Below are 20,738 nucleotides of genomic sequence, written 5' to 3' on the forward strand. Positions count from 1 at the left end.
AGTAAATGGAACTGTGATTGATTCTTTGCATGAGTGACTAGGATGAGTGCTGGTGTGTCAATGTCTATGTAGGTGTATGAGTGCATTTGATAGTGTTCTATTGATCAGTGACTGCATGTATGAGTGATTGTATGGATGAACGGGTAGATGTGTGTGTAGACCTAGGAATCACTGAGTGGGTATATAGTAACTGGTATTAGTGTGTCAATGGTATCGAAAATGGTAGTCTGTATTTTACAGTGAGTGTTTCAATGGTTATATTAGTGTGTGAGGAGGTGCATGAGATTGTCACATGGATGATGTCATCAGTGATATCACTGACCATGTCATGAATGATGTAATATGTGACATCACCAGCAGTGCATTGCAGGGGCGCGAGTTATAGTTAGCTGAACTAACTATAATGGTGGAATTTCTATGGTTTTGTATGAGTGAAATGTCCAACTAACTATAACGTCCCTGAAACCTATAGTTTTTTCAGTGAATTTCAAAGGTTTTTTAAATATTAATTTCTAACTATAACGTGCCTGAAACCTATGGTTTTTTCAGTGAATTTCAAAGGTTTTTTAAATGCTACTTTCTAACTGTATTTTCCCTAAAACCTACTATTAATAATAATACGTACAAAGACTTTAAAAAACACGCAAGCTCCCAGGAATCACAAAACCAGCAGAATAGTGGTTCAACTGCTGTTTAATGCACACAATTGGTTTCACCAAAAGGCTTGATCACGTGTATAACAACACCATCCTGACAAACATAAATACCACTGCATGTCACCAACATAGAAAACGGCTGCAGTGTTACCGACCGGCCATTGCTAAGTGTAGCAGAAGTCATAGACAACATAGCATCCTGTGTTGAATAATAAAGCTTGACATTTCAATAAATTTCCGTTCTTTAGGGAGACTCCTCCTGTATCCCCAATGTCGGTAAAACACGCGTGTGAAAATAAATAAATAAATAGTAGTAGACGCCGACAATGTCTAAATAAATGCATACGTGCTCGGCATTCTGAAACTAGTCATCGCCGCTACTGGAATGAGCTTTTGTAGTAAAGTCTGTTGCTTTGAGCCTGAGTAAGAGACCTCGCCACCTTTCTAACTCAAGCTAGTGTTATGCTGGAGACCAATAAAGGTGTGTCATACAATTTACTGCTTGTGCGCACTGCGCAAGTCTGGGACCTTTTAAACTGTTGTCATAGCGCTGGAAAAGGTTTTCCCCACCCGCTCTATGTAAACAGTGGATGGATCACATTCCAGGTAAAAGGTGACCCGACTCAGCAGCCATCACTGAGATACGGATAATGCTGCACATGAAATGTCATCCCGTGTGTACACTAGGAGTGATGTGTTCCACCTACGTACAATTACTCCCATGACCGCATTGTACTGGTAGACAAATAAAAGGCCGTACCAGCCCTATCGACAAATGCCCAAGGGCCAAGGAGTAAACTGACCACGTGGTCAGATGATGATAAAACACTGTGAATGGTATATATAATAATAACGACCATGTTGGCAAGTACCCCGAAGCAAAAGAGCATAACATTAACCCTTGCCCCACTGATATTACCAAAAGGATGGCCCTGCCATGATTTCTTGTCAGTTTGTCATAGTGTCCCCAGAATCCCGTGCTCATTAAGAAGGTGAAGAGAGAAAGAGTAGGCAGCCCGTGCAGGTGAATTCTGGTGAGAGGGGTCTCTTCCTTTCTTCCTGAAATCAAAAGGAATAAAAACCATAATTAATAAACAGTGATTCACCCCTGCTGTTAATGCATACTCCAAATTGGCATTACAAAAACACGAATACTGCACAGACATGGAGGACCGAGTACTAACATTCACTGCAAAAATATGAGACAAGGGGGGGTGGGGTTAATCTGTCATAACAAGTCATTCTTTCAAGTGTACAGGTAATTTTTCCTCCTGTTTAAACCCTCCCCCCGGGTCTTCGTTTGGAAATCTCTGATCAATTTAGATTCCGTTTGTCTGAGCTTAAGAGCCCTGTTGCCACTTCTAGGATTCCTCTCTACTTGTTCTAGGAGGTTAAACCGTAGCTCTGTTAATGTTAATGTTAATGTTAATGTTAATGGGTGTCTTATATAGCGCACGGCTACTCCAAAGGAGTGTCCCGGCGCTTTCTGACCCATGGCTGAAAAAAAGAAGAAGAAAAGTGAGGAGACAGGGGAAGTACAAATTATTGATTATAGAGCCATGTTTTCAGGGCTTTTCTAAAGGCCAGCAAATTAGAAATGCGGCGCAGATCAACGGGAAGTGAGTTCCACAGTTTAGGGGCAAGATGTTTAAAAGAACGGCCACCTATCCTGACTTTACAAATGGGTGGAACAGTTGCCAGGCCAAGAAATTCAGATCTAAGAGATCGAGTAGGCTTATAGAAAAGAAGCCGTTTCTGAATGTAGTGGGCACCTACCGAGTGGAGTGCCTTATGGGCCAATGTAAGGGCCTTAAATGTAATCCGCTTCCTAACAGGAAGCCAATGAAGGGAAAGAAGCAACTCCGATGCCCTAGCGTGGCGGGGTAGGCTCTCTAGTGTTTAACCCTAAAATGTTGTGCTATGGGATATTTTGGATCAAAATTAGTGATGGCTCTACAGTGTTCTAGAATGCGCTTTTTAGCCATGCACGTGGTACTCTCTATATACCATAGCTTGCAGGTGCATTCTATGGCATATATCACGTACATGGTGCTGCATGTTAAGAATTGGGTGATGTTCTTACTCAGACCATTATGCGCAACCTTCTTCTCTGATGTACTGATGCTGCACGCCTTGCAGTGGCCGCACAGATAAAAACCTTCTAGGCCCTGTATGTTGCTGGGGGTGTAAGTGGTGATGTCACTGTGGACTAACATGTCCCTGATGTTCCTTCCCCTTCCCTATGTAATACTCGGTCTTTCAGGAATACTTCCACCTATGAGGGTGTCACTTTTCAGAATGCTCCAGTTCTTAGTAATCATCCGTTTTATGGTCTTAGAGTCAGAACCATATGTCATTATCATTGTGGTGGTGTCTTCCCATTCGCTCATGGTGGGATGTTTGTCTGAGATGGTCTGGGCCCTCTCTATCTCTGCTTCTCTAGACAGTGCTTTCTTAAGTACCCAGTTTGGGTAGCCTCTTTCCCTAAATCTCTCAGTGATGTTCTTACTCTCCAACGTGTAAGCTTCCTCAGTGTTACAGTTCCTCTTTGCCCTCAGCAGCTCCCCATAGGGGATACTCCACTTAAGGTATCAGGATGGCTGCTGAGGGCATGCAGGACACTGTTCCCTGCTCTGTTCTTCCGGTACAGAGAGGTGTGGACTTTATTCTCAATCACTTCGAGTTTGACATCAATGTATTCTACTTGTGTCCTACTGATGGTCTCACTCAACTTGATATTATAGTTGTTGTCATTGAGTTTTCTTATAAACTCATGAGCTTCCGTCTCTGATCCCTTACATATGATAAAAAGGTCATCGATGTAGCGAAGCCACATCGACACAAGTTTAAAGTCCTGCTGTAAGGCTGGATGGGACCGAATGTTTTCCTCCCAGTTCCCCATGAACAAATTGGCAAAACTGGGAGCAAAACACGATCCCATCGCAGTACCGTTCACCTGTCTAAACAGTGCCCCGTTAAACAAAAAAATATTATTTGTTAAAAAGTACTCTGTCATCGTGAGAAGCATCTCAGTGTGCTCACAGAACCTGATCGATCTGGTCTCAAGGTAGTGTCTACAGGCACCCAGACCTTGTTTGTGGTTAATGATAGTGTACAGGCTATGTACATCAAGAGTGATGAACATCCTGTCAGTGTCCCACTCCAGACTCTCTATTTTCTTAAGGAAATCCTTGGTATCTTTGATGTAACTGTCCAAGGTGGTCACATATTCCCTCAGGTAGTGGTCTAAATATTTCGAGACATTTTCAGCCACACTCCCCCTAGTTGATACTATAGGCCTCCCTGGTGGTCTAATGGGGTCCTTGTGTATATTAAGGAAGAGATAGAGAACTGGGAGGACCGGATAATCTTATTTGAGATATCCGTATTTCTCCCACGTCAGTATCCCGTTATCCTTCCATTGTGTCAGTAGTTCCCAGATGTTAGTAAAGCTGTTGTTGTAAAGATCAAAACTCACTTCTCCTTAGAATGTCCTATCTGCGAGTTGCCTGTCCGCTTCCGTGAGATATTGGTCGCGATCTAGGATAACAATGTTACCCCCTTTGTTAGCAGGCTGGATGATAATGCTATCATCCTCCATCAATGATTTCAGAGCTAGTCTTTGTTTGAAAGTGAGCTTGGACTCTGCTCGCTTTCCATGTTTCTTCCTGCTGTGCCTGGCTTCGTTAAAGGCTTTGCTCACACACTTGTGAAATATGTCTATGCTGTCGTGGGGTAGTACTGGAATGAAACATGATTTCGGTTTAAAGTTGGTGTCAGCAGACATATCCGTTGTAATGTCTAATTCAATTGATAGCTGTGTAGGAGTGTTGTTTTGTGATACCCCTTCCTCATTTAGGCCTTGTTCTACCATAGTGTCAAGTACCTCCACATCTCTTAAGTTGAAACCATAATCATTATTACTGGTACCCTCTGGCTCAATGGCATAGTCAACCCTACTACCCTTAAGCTTAGGCCATTTCTTCAATTTCAATTTGCGGACATATTTGAAGAGGTCAATCCTGTCATTAGAATAAATAGAGGGTTTGGACGGGCAGAATGATAACCCAAGGCACAGTGTTCTTTTCTCGGTGATGTTCATAGATCTTTTGGACAAGTTCACAATAGTTCTATTTACCATTTTTCATCCATTAGTAGGCGTTTCTGGCGCGTGATATGCTGCTTCCCATTGCGCCACGTCCCCTGCCTCTTCTGCCACATCTGTCTGATTTGTGCTGTCCCCTTTGTCCTCTTGCCTTTGGGGTTGATGTTTCCCTCGTAGTTTGACGGCCCCGTTGCCATGTCCGTTATTCGTCTAAAAAAGTCAGTTGTCTTTTGTTTTGTCCTGCAGGGGTCATGCTACGTGTTGAAACATCTGATTCGCTGTCACTTGTGGTGATCCCTTTGCTCTCCGGCGTTGTCTTCGGGGTGTTTGCATTCTCAGACTCAGAATTACCTTGCTTGTATAAGTGATCATACTTGTGACTAAAAGTAAGAATAAGGCCAGTATCGTAGTCAATATAATCACGGTTAAGCTTTCTCTCTTTTCTTGCTTTGATGTCAACCTCGTGTTTGACTAGGTTCTCTTTGATGCTGATCAGTGCTTTTTCCAAACTTTCCTTGTCCATATTTTTCTTCAGGTCTTCCATTAATTCTTTTATTTCCTCCAAAATCTATTCACAATCCAGCCAGGCATATTTTATAAGAATTTCTAGCATTCTTCTTGAGCTCTGGGCGGAATTTGTCGACCACTCTTCCAACATTTTGGGGTTTGGTTCTCATAAGTTGGTGTTGTGAATATTCTTAGACCCCTTGGATCCATATGCTGGTCCACATAATTGGACTTGGATGGTATTGTCCTTCCCCATAGTACCTGGACCTTGTTTTCTGGTGAACATTATCCTTGCTGCTTGCTTGCGCTCTTCATCCTCACTCAAATCAAATCAAATCAAATCAAGCATTTATATAGCGCGCTACTCACCCAGAGGGTCTCAAGGCGCTTGGGGAAGGGGGGGGTCCACTACTGCTCGAACAGCCAGGTCTTGAGCTGCTTCTTGAAGGCTAGGTGGTCCTGGGTCAGGCGGAGGTGGGTCGGGAGGGAGTTCCAAGTCTTGGTGGCCAGATAGGAGAAGGACCTTCCTCCTGTGGTGGCTCTTCGGATGCGGGGGACGGCGGCGAGGGCGTGGCTGGTCGATCGAAGCTGGCGTGTGGGAGTGTAGAAGTTGAGGCGGCTGTTGAGGTATCTCGGGCCCTGGTTATGTAGGGCTTTGTGTGCGTGGGTGAGGAGACGGAAGGTGATTCTCTTGTTGATCGGGAGCCAGTGCAGGTCTCTCAGGTGTCCGGAGATGTGGCTGTGTCGGGGGATGTCGAGGATGAGTCTTGCTGAGGCGTTCTGGATCCGCTGGAGTTTCTTCTGGAGTTTGGCGGTGGTTCCGGCGTAGAGGGAATTGCCGTAGTCCAGTCGGCTCGTGACGAGGGCCTGGGTGACCGTCTTCCTGGTCTCGGTGGGGATCCACCGGAAGATCTTACGTAGCATGTGCAGGATGTTGAAGCACTCATGACTGTGTCTCAGCAGTACAGTCTTTTTTCTTGTCCTAGGGTCCTGTGTTCCCCCTACTAATAGTAGGTTCTGCTGCCTCTCTTGATCCCACACACAAGAGTACCCTGCAGTATCTTCACTAGTAGTATACAAATGTCGAGGTAGTTGCTGTTAAGCACCCCTCCTAATGGTGCTGCTTGCTCCTCAGTACAACTAGCACTTTTCAGGCTCTGCGGTATGCCCCAATCCCCCGCTGCCCCAAAAGCGCGAGGAAGGTGACGTCCAGCCGCCGTTGGGCGCCCCACCCCCACCCTCCCATGGACAGAAAGATTTGACTCCCGCTTACCTGCGAATCTGCGCTGTCGTCCGGATTTCACCTTGACTTGTCTTGTGTGGTAAAAGATTATTTTCATGGCCGGTCCAAAAGCGAAGTCCTCTTTTGTAAATCCTCCGCAAAAATGCCTCCTTCCAGACTTCTGAGGACCCGTGGAGGTTAGCGTGCACACCGGTGATCAAGCCTTTTGGTGAAACGCGTTTTGTGCATTAAACAGCAGTTGAACCACTATTCCGCTGGTTTTGTAATTCCTGAGAGCGTGCTTATTCTTAAAGCCTTTGTACGCATTGTGATTGTCAGTTATCTCCGCCGGTGTGCACGCCAGCCTCCACGGGTCCTCAGAAGTCTGGAAGGAGACATTTTTGCAGGGGATTATTAATAATAATAGCAGGTAATTGTGTTAGTACTTAGGCCATTCCATAAGTAAATGACTAGTAACTGGGTGACTATAGTGCTGTAAAGAGACTGCATGGTGTATTTATAAGTGCTTTGGTATTAGCGAAGTAATTAGATAAGTACACCGCACTAGATGGGTAACCCTGATTGTAGGCAGGTCGCCCCCACACTGCCACTCGTCACCTGCCAGCCGGATTGCCTGATTCCTGTGCCCCTTGCTGCCTGCCTCCTGGTTCCTGGGCTTTCCCTCGACCTGCGTGCCAGTTTCCCCCCCACCCGCCACAGCTCCCGACCCGGCCTTCCCACCGCTGTCTCCCTGCGGCCCCGCCCCCAGCACACCCATTGGCCTCCCCGCTCCCGCCTCCCAGCTACTCCGCCCTCCCAGGCCTCCTCATATGCAGGCAGAGAAGCAGCCGCACAGCGCCAAAGGCAAGACCGGCTGCACGCGTCCGCGCCTGGGCTGCGCCCAGCACCAGAACCCCTGGGCCCCGCAAACGCCACGACACCAGATTCCACTATGACGCCAGCACGCTCCACGCACTCAATGCCAGGCCGTCCCAAAACGGACCCAAGGACCCTTCTCCTGCCGCACCTGCTGCTTCACCTGTGACTGAACCACCAAATCTCCAAGGACTGGACCCAACCACCTCCGCTGCAAACTCCTCAATACTCGCTCCACACGCAAACACGCTGTCGAGTATGGGATCTGCTCGACACCTCCGTCCCAGACGTGGCCTTCCTGACCGAGACCTGGTGGAATGACTCCTCGGCGCCCGACATCGCCATAGCCATCCCGGACGGCTACAATATCACCCGCAGGGACCGCGCCAACGGATTCGGAGGAGGAATGGCCATCATCCACAAGTCAACCCTCAAAGTCGCCACCCACGCAGACGACACCCTCAACACCGCCAAACACCTGCACTTCCGGATACACACCGACCCCAACACCACCCTCAGAGGAACACTCATCTACAGACCACCCGGATCCCGGGCTCAGTTCAGCAACTCCATCGCCGACCTCACCAGCACCCACACTCTCCTCCATGGACTACATCCTCCTCGGGGACCTGAACTTCCACCTCGAGAACAACAAAGACGCCAACTCCACCACCCTGATCGACAACCTTGCCAACCTCGGCCTCAGACAACTCATCACCACATCCACCGACGCCGCCGGCAACACGCTTGCCCCATCTTCTCCACAGGCTCCCACGTCGCCTTCGATCACACCACCAAACTCCACTGGACCGACCACCGCTGCATCCACTTCACCTTCAAGAAACCAACCACGCACCATCGCACCAAACAGCTGCCTCCTCGCTGCTGGAGCAAAGTCACCGAAGGCCAGCTGCTCACCTCCCTCGCCAAGAACCCACCCACCGATCCCACCAACTGACGCTGCAGCCCGCAACCTCAGACAGTGGATCGACGACTGCGCCAACACCCTCGCCCCACTCAAGAAACCCTCCAACAGCCACACCAACAAGAGAGCCGCATGGTTCACCAATGAGCTCCATGACTCCAAACGCGCATGCCGAAAACTGGAGAAGACATGGCTACATAAACGCACACCGGAACCACACAGCCCACAAGGACGCCACCCGCAGACACCACCACCTCATCAGACTAGCCAAGAGATCCCCCTTCAAAGACCGCTTGGACAACAACGCGCACAACAGCAAAGAGCTCTTCAGCATAGTAAAGGAACTCTCCAACCCCAGCACCAACGCCAACGACATCCCGCCCTCATAAGAACTGTGCGACTCACTAGCCATCTTCTTCCACCGCAAGATCGCTAACATCCACGACAGCTTCAACACCACGACCGCCCCGACTACGCCAGACTCCACCTCCCCTGTGAACACCACCAGCGCCAACCGCCTGACCTCCTGGTCCAACGTCAACAACAATGAGACACGCATGGTCATGAAATCCACCCACTCAGGATCACCGTCTGACCCTTGCCCACACCACGTATTCAACAAAGCAGACGCAGCCATCGCAACCCAACTACGGAAGGTCATCAACATCTCCTTTGAAACAGCGACATTCCCGGAAAGCTGGAAGCACGCCGAAATCAACGCCCTCCTCAAGAAGCCCAAAGCAGACCCCAAGGAACTCAAGAACTTCTGGCTCATCTCTCTGCTCCCGTTCCCGGCAAAGGTCATCGAGAATATCATCAACATGCAACTGGCCCGCCACCTGAAAGACAACATCTTCAGACAAAACCACAGCACAGAGACAGCCCTCATCGCCGCCACAGACGACATCAGGCGCCAACTAGACAACTGCGAAACAACAGCCCTCATCCTCCTGGACCTGTCAATAGCCTTCGACACGGTCTGCCATCGCACTCTAAAGACACGCCTCCTAGAAGCCGGAATCCAAGGGCAGGCCCTTGACTGGACCACGTCCTTCCTCACCGGCAGAAAACAGAGCGTCCGCCTCCCACCCTTCCGATCCGAAGCCACCGACATCATCTGCGGCGTCCCCCAGGGCTCATCCCTCAGCCCGACGCTGTTCAACATCTACATGGCCCCCCTCGCACTAGTGGCCCGCCATTGCGACCTCAACATCATCTCCTATGCCGACGACACCCAGCTCATCCTCTCCCTCACCAAGGACCCACACAATGCCAAAACCAACCTCCACGAGGGAATGAAGGCCATCGCCGACTGGATGAGGAGCAGCCGTCTGAAGCTGAACTCGGACAAGACAGAGGTCCTCATCCTCGGATCCACCCCCTCAGCCTGGGACGACTCCTGGTGGCCGACCACACCGGGAACAGCACCAACACCCACCGACCATGCACGCAATCTAGGATTCATCCTCGACTCCTCCCTCTCCATGTCTAAGCAGGTCAACGCCGTCTCCTCCTCCTGCTACAACACCCTCCTCCTGCTCCGCAGGATCTACAAGTGGATCCCGACCGAAACAAGAAGAACAGTGACACAGGCCCTCGTCAGCAGCAGACTGGACTACAGCAATGCACTCTACGCAGGAATCCCAGCAAAATACCTACGCCGACTACAACGCATCCAAAACGCCTCCACCATACTGATCGTCAACGTCCCCCGCCACAGCCACATCACCCCCACATGAGATCCTACACTGGCTTCCCCGTTGACAAGAGGATAACCTTCAAGCTCCTCACCCACGCACACAAAGCACTCCACAACGCCTGACCTCCCTACCTGAACAGCAGACTCAGCTTCCACACCCCCACCCGCCAGCTCCGCTCCGCCAGCATCGCCGCCGTCCCCCGCATTCAACGAATGACCTCTGGCAGCAGATCCTTCTCCTACCTCGTCGCCAAGACCTGGAACACCCTACCTACCCACATACGGCACACCCAAGACCTACTCACCTTCAGAAGACTCCTTAAGACCTGACTCTTTGAGCTGTAGCAGCACCCCCTCCCCCCCTCAGCGCCTTCGGACCCTCACGAGTAAGTAGCGCGCTTTACAAGTACTCTGATTGATTGATTGGAGAAGTGTATGTGGACTGACAGGGTGATTGCTAGACTGCATGGGTAGTACCAGGGTATTTAGATGAGTGAATGAGTAGTATGTGCCTGCTTAGAGGTCTGTATGGATAGTGCACAGACAACTGTGGCACTGCTTCTGTTAGTGCTTGGGCCATTATATGAGTACATGAGCATTGACTGGATGATTACAGTATTGCAAGGAGAGTGTATGCTGAATTTAGAAGTACTTGGGTATTAGTGGAGAAATTGCATTAGTGTATAGTACTGGCTGGGTGACTGGAGATGGGCATGGGGAGTCACAGTGTCTTCGATAGACTGCAAGGGTAGTACCAGAGTGGATTATTCTTACCTGTTTCCAAATAGATATGAAATTAATAGTAATATAATTTCACTTCTTTTTTTTTAAATGCAAATTTAAAGTATTTTAAACTTTAGTAGTAAGGTCTGTAAAAAATAAGAAAATAATTGTTATTACAAATAATGTTAACGTTTTTGCAAGACAACAAAAGTATACAATTACATCACATATTCAATTTGCCATTTTTTGCAGTCTTCAGATTGTATTGAATTTCACCATAAACAGTGATTTCAATGTTAATCATCAGATGACAGCGGGCAAAAACATACAATCATTAAGATTGTTAAAAAAACATACTTCTCTTCAAAATGTCTACAACCAACACAACTTGGTATTTACATTTTCTCAAATAAACATCCTTTGTAACATAGTATATAATACAAAGATCAAATATATCACTACCTTCTTTCACACATAATTTTTTTAACGCAATATGAACGAACAGAATTAATAATTGAAACCGTAATTACGAACATCTTCCCTATTGGCCGAATGATGTTTCTAAAAATATTTCCATTGAGTATATCTGAAAGAAATTTTTAAACTCATATACACACCTTCCCAAGAGGCCGAATGATGTTTATGAAAACATTTCAATGACGATAAGATACACTTCTAAAATCATATTCACATGTTTCTAATAGGGTGAATGATGTTTCTAAAATCATTTGTAGTGGAAATATCCAAAATATATTTAGTAATTCATGTTGATATCTTCTTAGAATTTTAACATAAAAAATATTAGGTTTGAATTTGGTACTTCATTTGGCAACCGAAATTAAACTCTATATGCGTATCATTAGATAGTGTTCATTCTTTATTGCATTTTAAATAGACAGTATGGTGTCCAGATGTTGAAGTAGGTACATTATGGAAAACAATAGCCATTGTTTTAAAAGTTCTATCTTAAATTGACACTTGACCCTCTATAACATTTTTAATTTTGGTTTCCAATTTTGTTCCATCTGCTCTACAACGCTGCAGCATTAAAATAATATATAGTCCTCATCTTTCTATAAATAATGTTGCACCATTTCCGATTTGCATTGAGTACATTCCATATGTTGATTAGTTGATTTTACTAGTTTGTTGAAAGACACTGTTTTCAAATCTGGCATTGTCAAATATATGAATCATTCAGTGTATATTTTAGTGGTTGATGAAAATGAACAGCTGTAACATCTATGAACCCATCTGTAACGTAGTCCAAACAGATTTTCAATTTGTATACCTTCATCTTCTAATACTGAAAGCATAAACATAAGAAATTCCTAAGCACCTTCCTGTACATTATGTGTAAATTGTGAAGAACCATAACATATATCCAAAAGATTCTGAACATCTGAAGCAGTATGGATTTTCATTTTATCAGTTTTCAACTTCTCAAAAATATAATGTAACAAAGAACAAAATCATTTTTTTCGATTTTCAATAATTGCATGCTGTAGATTTTCTAAAAAAATGACAACATTCACAATTACATTAGCATAGCAGTTGATACCTGAACTATTTTCTAGCTGATATCCTACAATATTAGCAACCGTGTTACCTTCTATTTGCTTTCCAGACTCGTCATTCTTTTCAATTCTTTTATTCTTTGCAACCACAGTATAATCTTTATCATATTTTCATTTTGGACGTATTAAACGTTTTTCTTAAATAGGATATTCACCTAAGTTAGGAGCATACAGTCTTCTTAACTTATTGTACTCTTTTACACAATTTACATCTGCACTAACCTTTTGCTCATCAAAATCAAATACAATAACGTTCTCACTCGAGACAAGGCAACATACGCCATACCTTCTTTAAACACAGAACTTCCAATATTTACCAAAGCATTGTCTACAATTAAATCTTGAGATTTATGAATAGTCACTGCATATGCTAAACAAAGAGGAAACTGTTTTCTATGAACATACAAATCTTATACAAGCAAGAAACGAACACAACAGCGTCCAACTTATTTCACCTCTTCAATCTTATCAAATTCAATTTTCAAAAATTCAATCTCATCTCTATTTGCATAACTAACAAAATCAACAACTTTCCCCATTGCTCCATTTACTAAACCTTTTTCAACATCTAAACTACGCCGTAATATTACCTTGCAGTTTACAAAGACATACAAGGTCTTTTCCAAACCAGCAGTCTTAGATATTGATTTTTCCAAAGAGTCTAATTTTAACTGCAATTTCTCTGACAAAAGAATAGTTACTTCTTCATGTTCTATTTTATCAAAAGCTACCATTTTTATTATCAGTTCATTCTCCTTTTTCAACAGTTCTTTATTTAATGTAGAGCATTCGTTCAGTGTTAGCATAAGGCAAATGACAGATTCATTTTCTGCAATTCTTCGGTAGATTGTTGCAGCCGCAATATTTTCTGTTGGAAACAAGTTTTTTAGTAGCCGACTTTCTAAAGCATTTTTTCCATCCTTTGTTAAGACACCAATTCTAATACTTTGAAGAATATTTCCACAATCTTCATCATTTGCTTGTCGCATGTTCTTGATAAGTTCCTTTTATTCAAAATAACTCCAAATATTCACATTTCCAATACTTCCCAAAGATTTTTTAGTATCATCATGAAGAAGAGTTTTAAAAATCAGTTGGCCTTTCACAGGTGTGAGTTTTAGTAAATAACCAAATACAATTACATGTTTCCCTCCAGATAAAACATTGTAATTTGTTTTTAAAATCTGCTGTATCCCCAAATGTACAAATGCAAGCATTAACTTTAAGACCATGCTTACTTCCTCAATTACCAGAAGTTTCATTTTATTTAGTACTCTTGAAACTTTGAAACAAGCTTCTCCGGATAGCTTGTGGTATTTCAATTTATTTTCATGTTCTACTGGTAACATAAGTAGACAATGTAATGTAATCCCTTTAATGTTGTGTGCTGCTAACCCAGTTGGAGCAGTTACAACACAAGACAAATGTGACTCTGTAGCTTTCTGTGGATAATTTGAAAAACATTTAATCAAGAAACTTTTCCCTGTTCCAGGTTGTCCACTGATGTACATAAGAATAGGTCTAAATGATGTACATTGTCCATCATTCTTTTCATGGAGTAATCCACGTTGTATCTGTTGTGTAACTTGGTGATATATTTCTTTCTGTTCACTATTCAAATATTCCTCTAAATTTTACAAATCAATATAGTCCTGTTGTGCTTGCTGCATCACCGTTTCCACTTCACTTATTGCTATTGCCGCTTCATTTTCAAGTATTTTCAAAAAGGGGGTGGTGATGAACAGTATGGCTTCTCCTAGTGGATCTTGACTTTGTGGAGCATAACTCTGACTATCTCCCCATCCACCTTCGGCTGACCCAGGACCATCTCGCCTTCAGGAGACAACTCAAGACCTGGCTGTTTGAGCAGTAGCGGACCCCTTCCCCCAAGCGCCTTGAGACCCTTCCGGGTGAGTAGTGCGCTATACAAGTGTTATGATTGATTGATTGATTGACTATCTTGAGAACTATCTCTAGCTATTTCAGCTGCAATAGTTCGTTCTTGATTAATCTCTTCGTTCAATATTTGTAGACGATTTGGAAAAATTGTACATTCAATGCTATCTTTACATGCTTTGAAAGAATCCTCATAGCAGTCAAAATGTCCAAGTAATTCCATTTCAGTCCGCCAAGGTTTGAAGAGTTGCAGAAGAGCTAAATAGAAAAACTCTCTTTATTTGGAATATCACAACTCAATTTCCTGTGATAACAAGATTTCCTTTGTCATGCTTTACCAAACATCCTTCAGATCCAATTACAGCGTATTTCCCTTCATTTAAATTTTCTGTGACATTTTTATTAAAACTGTAATGTTGCAGTATTTCATATAGACAGACGTTTTCCAGGTATGGACTTCTATTTGGATAGTACGTATCCAACATATTTTTGTTTTCAGAATATCTGTACTTTCCGGTTCATTCAGTTCCAAGTATGTGGAAAATTAGTACGGTTTGGTAAACATTATCTGCGCCATCTTGCCTTTTCCCCTGATGCCACACTTTTTGTCGTGCGCACCCGCCATTTTAGGTGCCTCGATCAGAACCACCCCTTTGCATGCCACAGGCCCCCAGCATAGCCCTTCGCCCTCACAAAAGCCCGCACGCTGACAACCCCCGCTCGCACATGCCTTGGGTCATAAACCCCCCCTTCAGCGCAGCTCTGCTTCAGAACCCCATCCTGTTCCCAGCGCGACACCTCCCTTCATTCCTTTCATGGTCCCAGGCCCTTTTGATACAAACCCCCTTTTCCTGTGTGCCCGTTTGTCTCCCTCGTTCCCAGGCTGACACATAGCTCTGCCGATACTGTTTATTGCCCCTCCCCGTACAGTAGAAAGCTTCCCTCATCAAAGGACCCCCGAGTTGATTAAAGCCCCCACCCTATGAGATCCGATCAAACCCCCACATTCCTTGAATCGGCGGAATGTCCAGCTGCGCGATAATCATCACCTGTTGTGACCGGGGTGGGGACTTCAACTGTAAATGTGTGTGGGAACGGGCCTGAAGGGGAGATTCGGAGGATATCCTTTCATACTTCAAAGCATTACAAGACTGTGTTACCTGCAATAAAATTCATTTAGCTGTGTATAAGAGGCCAGGCCTCAGAGATGCGGTTAGAGCACCTCAGGACGATACCTGCTGTCTGAACTGATGTGTTCTCCTCCGGAGAGAATAAACCTTGTTTCCTGCCTTCCCGTCTCCAGCGCCTGCCTCTTCATTGATTAATATTTCGTGGGTTAAAGAGGCGATACCGCCGGGCAAATATCGATTGTCCCTGACCTAGTTTCAACAATTGGCGTCCCAAACGTGGGGCCCATCAGCGACTCGTGGATCCAGTGGGAGAGGTCCTGACGACAGAGTGAACGACTGCAACGATCGGGAGAGCTCTTGCCCAATAGACCCTCGTCTGGCAGCCGATCATCCGAACTTCACTAGTTCCGAACAGACCTCTCTCGAGTGATCTACGGTCCTGACTGGGAACCATCAGGAGTGCTGCGAGGAATACAAAGAAAAGAGGACGATCGGGTGCTGGATTCGGAAGATAAGAAACTGTCCATACGGTCCGCGTAAGGTCGTGTAGACACGACGAATCACGAAATAATTGTTTAATTGTTCAGAAAATACTAGTATTACTCTTTGTTGACTTATTTGGAGATTCACTGTCTGCAAGCGGAGAAACAGTAGGCTCTTTCTCCTTTTGAAAACAGTGAAGGATAGGTAACGCAGCCGTCGTGCCTATCTTTCTCCCCCACTGAATTGATTATTTATTAACGGCCACACTGATTAACTGTTTTTGACCCCGAGCTACTGTTCGCGGATTGTTTTCTGGAGATTCTCTGTCTACAAACTGGAAAGAACAGGTTCCCCTTTGCAGATAGCGAAAGGGTAGAGGACGCAGACCTTTTGCGAATCTACTTATTCTTCCCACTGGTCATTTTTTTTTGTTTATTTGATATTGGTTCATGAGGTATTCACTGCCTGCAAACAAGGTAGAATAGAAATATTCTGTCTAGTCTTTGCACACAGTGATAAGATAGGCAGTGCTGACTTTTTGTCCCTCGTTGTGAGCTGTCATGTCTGTCTTCTCCCCACTGGTCGATAGCTGGCTCAGCCCGGACCGTTTATTAGAGGTGGATCATCTAGCTCCGCTGGAAGGCACCCCTAATAAAGACATGTTCATAAACTATGGATTAGTTACCATAGCCTATAGTAAACTATGGCACAGGTATACCAAAGAAAATCAAGAGAAACAGTGGCCACTGATAGGATCCTTCGATCTTGATAAAATAGAAACGTTAGAAATAGCCCTTCGTGATAATAAGACAACGCCTATTATGCTCGACAGTCTCGGTATGTGGCGCAAAGAAGCAACGCAACGAAAGAAAAGAGACGAGGACAGAGCAGGTAAAGGAATATATCGACAGGACGACCCCAGGATACAACGTCCCGAAAGTAATCCCCCGACACTACGCACAGGACGGCCAGATTTAGGGCAAAACCAATGTGCTTTTTGTAGATATGCCGGGCACTGGAAAGCCCAATGCCCGACTCTACTGAACGCGAGTAGGAGCAGAGGGCCGACAGGAATAACAGGCCGGCAGAAAGGGAAAAGGCGCGAGACAAAAATGAATCAGACTGACATGGACAGGCCAGATAGAACCACCACGTTCGATTATGCCCGATGGCACAGATTTCGCCAGGCCGATTTCAGCGACATGTTCGAGTCCTCATAGATCAAACAACGCTAAGACGACAAACCCAGTCTAGCTCTAAATTAACAGACGACAAAACCCCGAATAAAGCAAAAAGAATAATGTACACACGTGACCAAGCATTCTTACGTTTAGCCAAGTAGGGAAAAGTTTAGGGTATTTCGAGGTAAGGGTTACACAAGTATCCTTCGCCGAGAGGACTAGGGATATTGCCAATGTTTGAAAACCTACTACCTCCTTTTTCCGCATCCTTATAGGCATATAACTAAAAAACTGCCCCATTGCTCTAACGATAAGTATGCGCAGCATACAGAAAAAAAAAAGATAATTATGGCCAATAACTGTTTTATGTTTGTCTTGGGTCTTTGTATATAATACTTGTACTGTCTCCCCGTCTGAGTTTTGTGTGTACGTGATGCATGAATCTACGTCATCCCTCTGCCTGTGTTTCCGTGTTACTTAACTTGTGTTAACAGAAGCTTTAGCATGAAACAACCTGGAAAGAAAGGAATGGGAAAACGAAATCCGCAGGCCACTGATGAACTTGAACTTTTATTTAACATAACGAGAAAAAAAACAATAACAATACGTAATAATAACACCTATTAATGCCCTAACAACAGGAAACGTTAGAAACAAGAACGGTAAACTGTAGAAAATGAAAGTCAGCAGAACATTCGCCCCCCCCCCACTCTGGAACCTTCCAAGGTAGGGCAGGGTTACGGCTACGCCCAGCCGGCAGCAACCCATATAAGGCGGGTCCTGCTGCCAACAGTCGGCCAGGAAGTCGTAACATAGGGTGGAGCCAGAGGAGAGACAGGGGCCAGCGGGGCCCAGCCAGGGGATCGCCTTGACCACACCGGAGAGTCGTAGAGGGGGGGATGTCTATGTCCTCGCCCCCCCCCCCTCTCTCTCTCCCCCAGTCCGGCCGCGGTGGCACATGACAGTTGCAGGTAGTCCCGCCACATGCTCTCCCGGTCCGGCCACCAATGGCCAGGGACTGGGGGGCCAACTAGATCCGGCTGCAGCCGATGAGCCAAGGAACCCGTTCATGGGGCCAGAGCAAGGGACGTCCGGCTGACATCCACCGGAAGCCCGGCCCAGAGAAGGACGGGACACTTCTTTCTTTTCTCCTCCGTAATGGCAGCAGCAGCACGCCAGGCGCCACTTGAATAATGGCTGCAACAACTCTGGGGGGAGGGATGTCTTGTACATACCTCCGCGGAAATTAGTCCAGGTCGGGCTGGGAGGGAGAGGCGACGCGGACGAGCCTCTCCCACCTCCATGGATAGGAGGTTTCCCAGCCCCCGGCCCGGCGCCGAACTCCTCCAGCCAGGCGGTGGTGCCGATACCTGCGCAGCACCGAACATACAGCGGTGGCGCCAATACCTGCGTAGCACCGAACATGCCATGGTGGCGCCCCAGTACTTGCGCAGCACCGAACATGCGCCGCAGGTGGCCATACTTCCGCAGCACTGGGCATGGGACTTGTGGAGCACGGGATGTGGAGAGGCCATCGTGCATGCCCATGAAAGAGAGCGGCATGGAGTGCACCGAGAGAGGGAGACGGCGCGAACGAGTCTCCCTCGCCCCCCCAGGTGGGGGCACCACAGCTGCACCCTAGCCGAACGTCCTGCTTCCACAACACGGAGTTCCATTTCCTTTTTGTCCCCAGAAAGGTCTCTTCCACTCTTGCAGACTCGACGAGGGGAGCTGCTGCAGGGCCTCAAAATGGCGTCTGGGTCCGCTGGAAGGCGGGTCTAGGCCGCTAGAGTAACTTTGACCGGCAATGTAACTCGGGCGCTTGCCCACCGGGGCACGAGCCCCCACCTCTGACAGCATCTCCACAGCCTTGAAGATTCTACAAAAGTCCCAGGAGCCCTCGGCCCCTGCAGGCTTCCGGTGAGGGACAACTGCCTTGATCGCTAACGAAATAAGCATGACATAGCCACTCCTTCTGTTAGCATGAATTCTTGAACTGCCGAAAAGGACTCTGGTCCAACTGCCGGTTGTAGGAAACATTTTTCCCTGATGCTACTTCCGGACTAACCCGGCCCCGCCCAAAATGGCGCCGGTAACAATAGGAACTTATGAACACCTCGTGGTGTTTTCTTTTGCTAAAAAGACTCGATGTTCCGAGATATGTTAGGATCCTTTGTACACCTGACGGAAAAGAGGGAGGATTCACTCGACGAACATGTAACAGGACCACGTGAAAAATGTTTTTTTCAATGTACTATTCATTATGATATTATCATAACTGACATGTAACTTCGCTTATGACACACACACCCATGGTATACCTATAGGAAATTTGATTGCAACTAGTCCAACTGTGCTTCCAATTATGAAATGAATGCCCCTTGATCCCTCGACTATTCAATAGACGTTTTTAGTTCCCTGCAAATGAATGAATGAACCTTTTTAACACATTTTTAATCCTGCAAAATAGCCCCCTCCCTACTGTACGCACTTTAGTCATTGCCGTATCCGGCCAACCCCGATCACACGGTCATATCAACATGCTGAACGATTGTGCAAATAAAGGTTTTCCAAACTATGAACGGGTATTGCATGCTTTATTTAAAATGTGGGATCAGCGGGAGAGTTTTTTTCTGTGCACCCTACTCTGCTCTCTCTTTAAGGTTATTAGAAGATGGTTGCCCAGCCCCGAATGGAGGATCGAATCCAAGACACGATACTCTGCCGTCAAATATGCGACTGACTCAGGGACTCGCGCATGGAGAAAGACCTCGACTTCTGGGGATGGGTAAAGCGAAACGGTGTAAATGATGGAATATAAAGGATGGGTAAAATGAAACGATGTAAAATGATAGAATACTATAAAGACACGACACTCAAAGGTACTAGGGAACAGAGTTGTCCGAAGAACTGATAAACCTTAGAACATCACAGCGTTGAAAGAGATTTAAGGACCCCGATAGCTAAATACACCTACCAACTAGAAACCTCGCACTAAGTGCTTCTGATTCTCTAACGTTTCCCTACTCACAGCCTATAAGGACACACTGCCCCCACCCCCCCCCTTGGCTCCAGAAACCAAAACCCCAGGGATTCTATCCCGAGGAGATAAGACGAGTATGAGGTAAGTAAAAGACTTTCGTACCCGTGCTTTTTGATATGCTCGAATTTTGTCCCCCTCCCCTCCCCTCTTTTCCTCCCCCTACAGGCCACATCGGAATCATGACCGAGGTATGGTGAAGATCTGAAGCCTCGCCATGTCTGATACACGAAGCGGACTACTCGATGCATGTCCTCTGTACCCGGCTTAATGCTCGTCCATCCCAAACTGCATGCTTTCAAAATTCTAACACGGACCCGTAATGTCTTATGTTGTGTAATGCGCTGAATAGCCTATCTTAAATACACGGCCACTCCCCATGTCGCACGTGTACTATTTAGCCTGTTGTTGCACATCTCTCTCTCTCTCTCTCTCTCTCGCTCTCCCGAACAACTAGCACCTAAATTGGCAAACCGCCACCCCTAGTGCACCACCCAATTGGCTCCAAATACCGCAAGTATTTGCACAAAATTTATCCTAAATAAAATCACCCTGACGCCGTGTCACTACCTCTCCTTTCTGCTAAAAATTGATGAAACCGAGAATTGACCATAAGGGAAAGGACAGGTAAGACGACTGAGGTTCCCTAATCTGACCCGTAATAAGGGAACTACATGTCAGCGGCTCCTGTGTTATAAAGAGAGGCCTCAGATAACGC

General features: G+C 46.0%; 1 long non-coding RNA gene across 2 annotated transcripts in view; it reads right to left on the reverse strand.

Moving 5' to 3' along the window:
• Window positions 1-20,738, reverse strand: part of LOC144824381 (uncharacterized) — a 288,758-nt gene that overhangs the window by 36,257 nt on the left and 231,763 nt on the right. The window contains exon 4 of one of the 2 annotated variants that reach the window (XR_013608920.1): window positions 1,585-1,715. The exons of the other annotated variant lie outside the window; for it this stretch is intronic. This is a non-coding gene — a long non-coding RNA (uncharacterized LOC144824381). Of the gene's footprint in view, window positions 1-1,584; window positions 1,716-20,738 lie in introns of those variants that run through there. 2 annotated transcript variants of the gene reach the window in all.

This window comes from Lissotriton helveticus, chromosome 3_1, assembly GCF_964261635.1.
Source record: "Lissotriton helveticus chromosome 3_1, aLisHel1.1, whole genome shotgun sequence".
In the NCBI taxonomy this organism is placed as follows: Eukaryota; Metazoa; Chordata; class Amphibia; order Caudata; family Salamandridae; genus Lissotriton; species Lissotriton helveticus.